Source organism: Acomys russatus, chromosome 6 (assembly GCF_903995435.1).
Source record: "Acomys russatus chromosome 6, mAcoRus1.1, whole genome shotgun sequence".
NCBI lineage: Eukaryota > Metazoa > Chordata > Mammalia > Rodentia > Muridae > Acomys > Acomys russatus.
This window is the reverse complement of record NC_067142.1, coordinates 33,830,178-33,839,844: the sequence shown is the minus strand read 5'-3', so window position 1 is coordinate 33,839,844 and position 9,667 is coordinate 33,830,178.

Sequence of the window (9,667 nt, the reverse complement as noted above, 5' to 3'; positions counted from 1 at the left end):
TTTTTTTTTTTTTTTTTTTTTTTTTTTCCTTTTTTCTTTTTCAATACAGAGTTTCTCTGTGTAGCCTTGGCTGTCCTGGACTCACGTTGTAGACCGGGCTGGCCTTGAACTCACAGTGATCTACCTGCCTCTGCCTCCCAAGTCCTGGGATTAAAGGCATGTACTGCCACACTTGGCTCTACTTGGGTTTCTTACTTGAGAGAAAGCTGCCCATGTTAGCAGGCAGTTAAAGCCTAAACCAGAGCTGCCTTGCAGTGCTGGAAGGCCAGCAAGCCCAGGGTCACAGTGTCTAGAGAAGGGACAACACTGTTAAGGATACAGGTGGTATGTCCCTTGTCCCTAACCCCTCACTCTTAGGGAACTCTTGGCTGTCCATAGAGTGATTATTACCTAAATACAATTGTATTCCCTTCCACATGGTAGAAATTCTGAAGTATAGTTTATACTCCTATCTCTTTTTTTTGTTTGTTTGGTTTTTTGTTTTTCGAGACAGGGTTTCTCTGTGTAGCCTTGGCCATCCTGGACTCACTTTGTAGACCAGGCTGGCCTCGAACTCACAGCTATCCACCTGCCTCTGCCTCCCGAGTGCTGGGATTAAAGGCGTGCGCCACCACACCCGGCTTAAAGTCCTATATCTTAAATGTAGAAGGAATGGTTTCACAAGCCTATATACCTATATAACCAACCTACTCAAGAAATAGACATTACATAACCAAACCAATCAAGAGATAGAAATTCCCATCACCCAAATGTCTCTTATGTCATTTTGCTTTCCCCCTACAGGGATGAAGTGACCTAGACAGGCATGACAAGGTGGTGGAATCTAAACACATTCCCAGGTCCCTGGAACCTCAGAACCTGCAGGTTTACCAAGTACCCTAGTGATTCTGATAATGTTCCCTGGACCAGAAAAGCATCCACCTACCAGATTCATGCATAAAGGCAGCAGAAGAAAGGCCTAAGGCCAGGAGATGCTTTGTCTTCCCTTCATTCCAAGGAGGGGAGCAGCGAACCCAGTGGCCTCAATTCCTACCGAAGCAGCCGAACATGCCTACGCCATCCCTGTAGACCAGCAGAGCCAAAGTACTGGCTCCCAGCTGCCCTCACTCTCAGACTGTGAGGACTAAACTGGAAAAGTACTTAAGACCTAAGGAGCCCCGTGCTGGCCATGGTTGTGCACGCCTTTAATCCCAGCACTCAGGAGGCAGAGGCAGGCAGATCTCTGTGAATTCGAGGCCAGCCTGGTCTACAAAGTGAGTCCGGGACAGCCAAGGCTACACAGAGATACCCTGTCTCAAAAAACCAAAATAAATAAATAAACAAACAAACAAACAAACAAATAAATAAAAAGACCCAAGGAGCCTCTCCCAGCTGGACAGATCTACAGAGTCCAAGACCAACAGGCAGGGCTGTTAGACATAGATCAAAGTTCAAAAAAGGTTTGGACCAGATAGACAGGCAGGCAAGGAAGCAGCGGAAGAGAAGTGAGAGCCCAGGAACTCCAGGCAAAGCAGGTTATTCAAGCTTCCAAACCTAAAGCCACACGGAACAGGACACACAGCTCCCTCTAGGGGAAGCTGGATAGGCAGAAAGGACAGAGGAATGACGTCTGTGGTATCAGCCACAGGCTGTGGTTTCCTCTTTTCCTGTGCGAGGTAATCTTCTAAGCCAGGAAAGGAGGGCTAAGGATACAGTGACCTCCTGCAAGGCCAGGGCCACCTGGTTCCACCCACCAGCTTTCTGATTCATCCCATAACCAGACCAGTTATCTCGTCCTCCACAGTACACTGCCATGGCCACAGTGTACTGAGCGGCTTCCTTGCTGCTCAGAATGACTAATGCCAGCTCCTACTCCGTCTTGACCATAAGGAGGAAAGCAAAGGCTAAAGGGTCTAGTCTCACTTCCTGAGAGGGCCCAAGGCTCTACGAGCTTTGCTGGGACACCGTGTAAGGTCCGATGTCACAGGAGATGTCACTCTCCATGGACCCACTCCTAGATCCATGTTCCCACTGGAGCAGAGAGGGACTCTGAGGCACCTTTAACAGTCCCTTCCCCAAGCTGGGCATAGTGGCGCATGTCTTTAATCCCAGCACTTGGGAGGCAGAGGCAAGCGGATCGCTGTGAGTTCAAGGCTAGCCTGGTCTACAAAGTGAGTCCAGACAGCTGAGGCTACACAGAGAAACCCTGTCTTGAAAAACAAAAACAAACAAACAAACAAAAACCCAGTCCTTCCCTAGCTGGGCATGACAGTAAACATCTGTACCTCCAGCACTTGGGAGGTGAAGGGTGGAAGGTCAAGAGTTCAAAGTCCTCCTCACTATATAGTGATTTTTGAGGGCCAGCCTGGGCTACAGGAGAGCCTGCTCTAACAGTCACTTCTCTCTGGTTGTAGCCACTCCATTTTGCCTGGCAAGGAAATCAGTCTTCAGAGGAATCTTGTTTTAGTATGGAGTAAGAGGTGAAGCAGAAAACCCAGTGAACAGTTTAACACCTAAAACATCAGCTTTATAAAGATGGGGGAATGGGGGTCTAGAGAGATGGCTCAGTGGCTAAGAGCACTGACTGCTCTTTCAAAGGTCCTGAGTTCAATTCCCAGAAACCACATGATGCCTTACAACTTTCTGATGCCATCTTCTGATGTACATGCAAAGTACCCATATATGTAAAATAAATAATTTTTTTTTAAAAGATGGGGAAAGGATAAAGTTGTCAAGAAACTGAGGAACTTCAGATGCAGAAGGGAAGACAGGGCCAGCCAAGTTCACACAGGCCCATCCTGTTAGAGACCTCACTGCAGTCAAATCTAAGCAAGGGACTGGCAGGAATGTTCTCAATTCCAGCTCTTCTGGCCACGTCATCCTCAAGAGCCTGAGTAGGGAGAAAAGAAAGGTTATGATTTTGCTTTTCACCTATTCCTTTCTGCAGTCTTCACATCAGGTCTGACCCTTGACCCAAACATCTGGTGGTTTCTCGGCAGAACAAACCACTAATGCCCCTCTCAGTAAAGCACAGGAATCCCCTCCAGCTCTCCCCCAGCCCTCCACTTCCTCCCCCAACTCTCTGCTTCTCCCAGCTCTCCCCTGCCACCCCTGTCACCCCACCACCACCATTGCCTCAGCTTCATCCCACCCCTCACCCCGCCAGCTCTGTCCCTCTGCTCACCCCCACTCTGACAAGCCTTCAGCTTCTAGACAAAAGCCATAGGCTCTGGTGTTGTTCTTGGCAAGGAACCACCTGCATTCTATGTGTTTTCTCCCTAAGCAGGCCTTCCCACTGAGTTCGGGGCTGGCAAGCCTGTGAGAGCAGGCTCCAGGTCCACAAAGACAGCCTGGGAGATACGTCTCCCAGACTGTCGCGTTGAAGGAGGCGTTGAAAGAATCCTGTCTGCACCCCAGGATCTTGCCTGTCAGCGTGGTGTCATAAGCCGTGTCCAGCTCCAGGCCACGGAGGCCCTAGTGTCAGCAGGCATGCCCATTTGCACCCTGGGATGGTAGAGAGAATGGGGATGCATTCAGACTGGTAGGGGAACAGGACAGAGTGACATGCTGGAGGGAGCAGGAAGGAACCCGAAAAGCCATCCCTAAGAAGAGCCCCTCTTTTTCCTCCCAGAAGGCTGAAGCTATGTATTGTTTGTCCTGAATCCCAAAGACTGGGCTCTCCTTTAAAGCCTCCCTAAAGGGTCTGGAGAGATGGCTCAGTGGTTAAGAGCATTGTCTGTTCTTCTAAAGGACCTGGGTTCAATTCCCAGCACCCACATGGCAGCTTATAACTGTCTGTAACTCCAGTTCCAAGGCATGTGACACCTACATACCAGTGCTCATAAAATAAAACTAAATAAAGATTTTAAAATAAATAAAAAAATAAAGCCTCCCTACTCTCAGAGACAACCTACCTCCAGGAGCCCACTTGCTTTCACTTAAGAAGATACTGAGGAGCCGGGCGTGGTGGCACATGCCTTTAATCCCAGCACCCGGGAGGCAGAGGCAGGCGGATCGCTGTGAGTTCGAGGCCAGCCTGGTCTACAAAGTGATTCTAGGACAGCCAAGGCTACACAGAGAAACCCTGTCTCGAAAAACCAAAAAAAAAAAAAAAAAAAAAAAAAAAAGAAGAAGAAGAAGAAGAAGAAGATACTGAGTATGCCTGGGTCTAGCAGGACAGGAAGTAGAGAAAGCCAAACCCAGGCAGCCAAATCCCACCACATTGGGCCTCCTCTGTTGTATCTGGCAAGTATAGTGTCCTGTATGCCAAGACAGGTCTGCCTAGGCCTTCCAGCTTTCAGCAGTGGGCCTAGAAGAGCTTTCCCTCATGGTAGCAACTCTGTGTCTACTCCACATTCCCAAGGGGGACCAAGTGAGGACTGAGGAACTTAGAACCAGTCTTCTGAAACTCTGCCAACAGTCACCTGTCACTTCCTGCTGTAGTAGAGCTAGGGAAAGCCAGACTGGTTTCATAGCCAAGGATCACACAAGAGGCCAGGAGACCTACCACACCTTTCATCTCTTCTCACTGAGGTGAACTTTTGTTTTTGCTTTTGAGACAGGGTTTCTTTGTGTAGCCTTGGCTGTCCTGGACTCACTTTGTAGACCAGGCTGGCCTCGAACTCACAGTGATCTGCCTGCCTCTGCCTCCCGAGTGCTGGGATTAAAGGCGCGCGCCACCACGCCTGGCCCCATTTTTTTCATTTTTAAAAAGTGGTGTGTGTGTGTGTGTGTGTGTGTATGTGTAAGCCAGGTGCAGTGGCAGACACCTGTTATCCCAGCACTCAGAAGGCAGAGGCAAGTGGATCTCTGTGAGTTTGAGGCCAGCCTTGTCTACAAAGTGAGTCTAGGACAGAGAAATCCTTCTCGAAAAAACAAAAAACTGTGTGTGTGTGTATGTGTGTGTGTGTGTGTGTGTATGAAGTATGTATGTGTGATATATGCCCACGTGAGTGTGGGTATGCTTGCTAGAGGACATGGGTGTCCTGTGCTATTACTCTCCACCCTATTCCTGAGACAGTTTGTCACTTACTTAGCCAGGAGCTAAGCAGGGAGCTATCACACCCCCAGAATCCTTTTTCTCCATCCCTGCCTTAGAACTTCTACTGCTGTAATTAGACCCCATGACCAAAAGCAGGCGGGGGAGGAAAGGGTTTATTTGGCCTATATTTCTAGATCTTAGTTCATTAGTGAAGGAAGTCAGGACAGGAACTCAGCCAGGGCTGGAACCTGGAGGCAGGAGTTGATGCAGAGGGCACGGAGGCGGGCTGCTTACTGGCTTGCTCCTCATGGCTTGCTCAGCCTGCTTTCTTATAGAACCCAGGACTACCAGCCCAGGGATGGCTCCACCCACAATGGGCTGGACCTTCCCCATCCGTCATAATTAAGAAAATGTCCTACATCTGAATCTTTTAAAAAAATATTTATTTATCTATTATTATGTATACAATGTTCTGTCTGCATGTATACCTGTAGGCCAGAAGAGGGCATCAGATCACATTACAGGTGGTTATGAACCACCATGTGGTTGCTGGGAATTGAACTCAGGACCTTTGGAAGAGTAGGCAGTGCTCTTGACCACTGAGCCATCTCTCCAGCCCCCTACATCTGAATCTTACGGGATGTCTTTTTTTTTTTTTTTTTTTTTTCAGTTGGGGTTCCCTCCTTTCAGATGACTCTAGCTTATGTCAAGTTGACATTAAACGATCCAGGATAGTCTCCACAGTGCAGAGGTTACCGACACGTAATGGCGACCTGAACTCAGGTCCCCTTACCTCTGAGCCAGCTCGCCAGACCTACTTCTTCTTCTTTCACTCCCACACCCATTCCAGAGGACCAGGGGTTTGGTTTGACTTTAGACAGGAACCCACGGTGTAGCTCAGACTTGCTCCCATAACCCTGCCCCTGCCTTCAGAATGCTGGGATTGCAGGCATGTATCCTCAGCCCCTGTTTAAAGTCTTGTTTTAACTGTCATTTAATATTGTGATCCTGCTGCTTGGACAAAAAAAAAAAAAAAAAAAAAGGCCAAAAGTCTCCAGGGCCTGTCCACTCCCTTTTTCCAGGGAACTTCAGCTCTTGGCTGCTTTATCAGACTAGAAATTCAGACCTAGTCTTCACACCACACAAGTGTTGCCATTTCCCTAATCCGTCTAGGATGTCAGAGTTTCCCAATCCTGGGCTGGAATAAGTGGATCAGAACAGTCAGCCCAGCCCCCAAAGTGCCACAAAATTGCATAATGTAACATTTCACTGCCAAGCATTTGAGACCGGGTGGCTATGTTTTAGTTGTTTGTGCATATTTAGATGCATGTAATATTTGGTACGATGTCACATGCTTTGAAAGAATCTATTTTTAAAACCTGGGCTCATTTGTAACATCGTGTGTATCAATTTGATGCAATGTTGGTGCTTTTGAAGACTTTAATGGCAAATTGGACTGTTCCCAAGTTCCACAGAGCTATCCTAATGTTAACCGTTTGGTTCACGTGAAAGGCAGAACAGTGACCAGCTATTTGGCTCAGAGAATTGCTTTGAGAGGACTGAGCACCTCTCACACCCAGAAGGGACCTTCTACAAGGGCAGGAACAATAGTTTTGAGGTCTTAGGAACTATCCTCTAAGATGGCTTTAGAGCCTTTAAGGGGAGGGGCGGATATTGGTAGATCAGTTTTAGCAGAGGAACCTGTCTTTTAGTACCAAAAAGTAGAGAGCAAAGAGCACTATACTCCAGGCTTCGGAGCTTTCAGAAGCTCTGGGCAGTTTGGGACCGAAGGGCATGAACCTGCGGTGGAGGCGCTGGCTAGTCAAAGGCTCCAAGGTGGGGTGGGGTCGGAACTGGAAAAACCTGTCCCAGCGCCCACAGCATGCGCCTCCAGGTCTCCAGGCGAGGAGAGCCTAGCAAAAGCGGTTTCAAGATCCCCGCACGCCCCCAAGGCCGCGGACCCAGCTGGGTCGGGGTTCGCGCCTGGAAAACCCTCATTGCCTCGCAGCTAGCGCTCCGCAGATCTCCCCGAGTTTAGCGCTGGACTGGGTCTGCAGCGAGGACTGTCCTTCCGCCTTGCTGCTGGGTGGCCGCAAGCTGTGTCGCTGAGAACAGTCATTAGGCAGTTTGTAAAGGTGTGTGGTCGCGTTCCAGGGCAAGCCTAAAGGAAGGTTGAGCCTTTTAAAGATTTATTTAGCCAGGCATGGTAGCGCCTTTAAGGCAGAGGTAGGCGGATCTCTGAGAGTTCGAGGCCAGCCTGGTTTACAAAGAGAGTCCGGACCAACCAAGACTACAGAGAAACCCTGTCGGGGGGTCGGGGATATTTATTTATATTTGTACAGTATTCTGCCGACATGTGTGGCACCAGATCTCATTATAGATGGTTATGAGGCACCATGTGGTTGCTGGGAATTGAACTCAGGACTTTTGGAAGAACAGATAGTGCTCTTAACCTCTGAGCCATCTCTCCAGCACCTTAGTAAGGCCTAGAATAGAAAATAGTGCCATACTAAAAACACGGTCCTAGCAGGGCGTGGTGGGACACACCTTTAATCCCAGCACTCAGGAGACAGGGGCAGGTGATTCTCTATGAGTTCGAGGGCAACCTGGTCTACAGTGCACAGCCAAGGCTGCACAGAGAAATTCTGTTTCTAAAAACCAAAAAGGAAAGAAAAGAAAGAAAGAAAGAAAAGAAACCCCCCCACCCCCCCACCCCCGTCCTAGCGAACTAGCAAGGTGGAACCAGATGGAGGGGCAGGCTGCGGGGCGGGCAGACAGGTGTGGGAAATAGCAGTGCAGGTGTCGGTGACTGAGGCAGCTGCTTCTGTTCCAGCGACTCAGACCAGCGTTTTAGGTAGTAACAGACCTTACTTGCATGTTAGTCCCCCGCCCCACCCCCCTCAAGTCCATAATTGTTCTGCGCTCAGGCCCACCCTCCCAGCTGTTGATTAGGTGAGGTGAGGTTTTACTTCAGAATACCTTACGCATTATGAACCAGACCCTTTACTAATGTGGGAGGGTTAACTGGTATTTGTTTTATCAAATGATTGCACATCTCACCCCACAACGATTACTCTAAACGTTTGTGTAACACGTTCGAGAGGAGCCCAAGGCATCTGCCTTTACTTCCTGCTTTGGTTCCCATCGAAGTTAGGCAGCTAGGCTTGGGCGTTTGAAGTAAGTGAGAGGACGACCTGCGACCTACGCAGTAAAGACCCTGCTGAGAGCGCAGGGCAAATGAGGCTGCCAGTTCTAAAGTGAAGGTGTGTGGGAAGACACCATACACATAAATTCAGGTAAGTGCTTCTGCAATGTCACTGCCCTAAGCAAAAACAAACAAACAAACAAACAAACAAACAAACCACACACACACACACACACACACACACAGATGTATTCTACTGAAGACAGGAACGCTAATGATAAAAACAAAAGCCTCTGAGTATCTGGCCCTTCCTTGCCTATCATCACAGCACCTGAGACTGAAGCAGGAGGATGGCAAATTTGAAGTCTGTCTGGGCTACGTGGTTAGGCCTGTCTCAAAAAGATAATAAACAACCAGGGACCTTCTGGCTGGGGACTAGCTCAGTACCGGCATTTAGGAGGTGAAGGCTGAAGGAGCAGAACTTCAAGGTCATCCTTAGTTCTGTAGTGAGTTTGAGGCCAGCCTGGGAGCCATAAACTTTCACATAAAAAAAGCATCCATGGGGCTGGAGAGATGGCTCAGTGGTTAAGAGCGCCGCCTGCTCTTCCAAAGGTCCTGAGTTCAATTCCCAGCAACCACATGGTGGCTCATAACCATCTGTAATGTGATATGGCGCCCTCTTCTGGCTTGCAGGAGTACATGCAAGCAGAGCACTGTATACATGATAATAAATAAATAAATCTTTAAAGAAAAAACAAAGCATCCACTCAATTCTGTCATTTCTTCCTCCAACCTGCTAGTAGAGGCAGCCAAATCAAAAATGTCTTTCCTTCCTGCTGAATTGTCAACGTAGCGCACAGACCACTAGAAATGGGCGTCTACAGTGTCATTTATGGAAATTGCACAACCCTCTTTCTTTTGTGATACACTTATTTACATCTGACCAGTGAAAACTAAGTCATTTAGGGGCATATGAACTTAGTTATGTTGTCTAAGCTGCCTCCAATCTTAACTTTTATATCTCTCACTTTGTTGTTGTTGTTGTTATTGTAAGACAAGGGATTGATATGTAGCTCTGGCTGGCCTGCAAGTCACCATATAGACAAGGCTGGACTCTAATTCACAGTGGTTTGCCTGCTTCTCCCTCCAGAGTGCTGTGGTTCAAGTCATGTGCCACCATACCCAGAGTTTCTCACCTCTTTAATAAATAAATAGAATGCCAGGCATGGTGGCACATGCCTGTAATCCCAGCACTCAGGGAGGTAGATGCAGGTGGGTCGCCATGAATTCGAGGCTAACCTGGTCTACAAAGCAAGTCCAGGACAGCCAAGGCTACACAGAGAAACCATGTCTCCAAAAAAAAAAAAAAAAAAAAAAAAAAAAAAAAACCCACACCAAATAAATAAATAAAAAATCTAATTTTATTTAATTTTATTATGTGTATGTGTGAAGCAGGGGGAGGGCATGTGGCGTCAGAGGACAACTTTCAGGAACTGGCTCCCCTCTAGGTTCTCAGACTCAAGTTGTCAGACTTTTGGGGCAAGTACTTTTCTCCCCGCCGC